The following is a 2,500-nucleotide window of genomic DNA, read 5'->3' as shown; positions in this document are numbered from 1 at the left end:
TTTGTAGTGCTGACTGTCGATCAAATTGTTGGGCGCGATGATGGCTCGCTTTGACCACAGACAGGATAGACACGTTCGAAGAACTGGCACATCTCGTCTGATTTGCTGGAAAAATCGGAGTCATCACTACATAGACGTCGAAGTCTAAGAAATTGAGAATAAGGAATGGCGTTCTTGGTATGTGATAGATGTGACGATGAATACAACAAATAACTATGAGAATCTGTAGGTTTGTAGTGCACACTGGTATGTAGCCCGTTGCCACTAATAGAAACTTTGATATCTGCGTGTACTGTCTTTAATGTATGATGGTAAAGATATGACGATAGGCGTCATATTCCTGTTCGGTGGGGCAACTACAGGCAGAAACGACAGGGCGACCTGGGTTGTTAGGTTTGTGAATTTTAGGCAACTGTAAATGCACGAAGTTCTAGGGGTGTTGATGATGAGATTAGTGGCAGTGTCCGGTAATTCTTGATTAACTATTAGATTCTGAATGGTGTCTTTGACAAGTTTTTGATTTTTGGAAGTGAGATCTTTCTGGATTTTGGCATAAAACGAGGTGTCAGAAAGTTGCCGCAAAGCATCTTTTTTGTAAAGGTGGGCCGATTTGACAACTATGTCATTGCGTTTCCTAAGATTTTTAATCGCCGCCCACTCTTCCGAGGAAAGGTTGGAAAATTTAGTGTTACGATTGAATTTAAGTTTGTGAATGTCGTGACGGCATTTTTTGGTGAAAAAATCTAAAGAGGCAAATTTGTCCCTCTGGAGGGAGTCCATTTAGATTTGCGAACTTGAAGTGTTTCAAAAATATCTTTGTTAGAAGTGTCCGAATCATCCTCTTTGTCATGAAATTTTCAACATCTTGCTTCATAGAAAATTCATTGGTGCGTTTGGTAATAGAGACAAAATTTAGGCCCTTACTGAGAACAGATTTCTCTGAGTCAGTAAGAGGAAGATTTTCTGGAATTGTAACTACGGTATTATGGCTATGCAATGTAGTCACGTCTGTAATTTGCGGACCTATTAATTGTTGAAGTTTTAGAGTCTTGGTTTGGTGTAAATGGTCAAACAGTCCAGAATTAAGTTCTCGGATTTTAGCGCGAATCGATTGTAATAAAACTACTGGACCGATTTTGGAAAGTTCGGAGCGGCACTGAAGAATTTGCTTGTCAAGTAACTTTCGTTTTTGGCACATAGCTCTAATTGTGATCCTCATAATATTACGTGAAAAAGAATTTTGCGCGCATCGATCGAATTTGGTGAAGATATTGATGTGAGTGAGAGAATGTAGAAGCATGAAAGTTTGAGCGAAAACCTTTAGGAATGACTTTAGAATTGAGACAACGGCCGACGAAATTGATGTGACTACAAAACCTAGTTTTGGCGAAAATGAGAGTGGCTAAACGGAAAGCTAAGTTGCTGCTAAGTGTGGGAAAAGGAAAAAGATAATTTACGATTTCCTGCCGTAGCTCCTAGGTGAGTTCCTTGGTGAGTTTCTTCTTCCCTTGAAACATAGTTAGTAACTATGCTTGAAAATGACGTACTATCCAGATTTTTTTCGAACTTGGCACAATAATATTGATATTCATACACAGGACATTTTAAAAATGCAGTAACAATATGGGTTTTTTACCGAATTAAGTGAGAAGAGTTCAAAACTAGATCAACCAGAAAATTTGTTGTTGTGTAGCAAAAGCTACTGAATATTTCTGAAACTTGAACTTACTTGTTTGTCCGGGCTATAATCTTTAAGTAAAGTGATTTTAAATTGCTCAATCTTGCAAAGAAACGTAAGCAAATTCGACCGCTACAGTCATCACCTTGCACTCAGTGTCGGCCGGACTCTAAATGGAGCTTCTCGTCGTTATATTTAGATGTAAATACTACAACTTCTACTTTCCAATTTTTTTTTTCTCCTTTAAATATGTTTTCCGTGTACCTTTTACGCAACACGACGATAAATGGATGGCAAAGGAATAATTTCAGCTTCAAAATGATCATTTTCGGCGAAAGGACTGGGGCGAGTTCCAAAACAACACCTTTTTAACCGAGAAAAGTTATCATAATTGCACTTAAAAGCTCTTTCACAACAAAAGCTGCCTTAGCTGGGTCCCTTCAGGTGGCCGGCGTGAAACGCCTTCATCTCCGAAGTCGCAATGTTATGCGCAGTATGAGATGCGCGGTGCAAAACAAGGGAATCACCTTAACTTGAGTCCATGCTATGCACTTAAGCAAACGCTGTTCAAAGCCATGTCCTTGGAGAAGAGCACCTTCGAAGCTTTTAGAGCCTCTACAGACTCCTGATATTGATTCGGGGCCTTCAAAGGATGTCCTATTTTCTTCCGATTTTTGGTTAAAGAAAAGCTTTTTTCCTATTTATTTTTTATGTCTTAGCACGGTCACCTGAAGCTTTCATACGCCTCATTTTTCACGGCACGTGGGGTAAATTTAAAGGGCACATAATTTTTACACTGCGTAGCTGGTTTTAACCCATTGA

This window comes from Montipora capricornis, chromosome 2, assembly GCF_036669925.1.
Source record: "Montipora capricornis isolate CH-2021 chromosome 2, ASM3666992v2, whole genome shotgun sequence".
Classification (NCBI taxonomy): Eukaryota; Metazoa; Cnidaria; class Anthozoa; order Scleractinia; family Acroporidae; genus Montipora; species Montipora capricornis.
Note: the sequence above shows the minus strand (reverse complement) of the source record.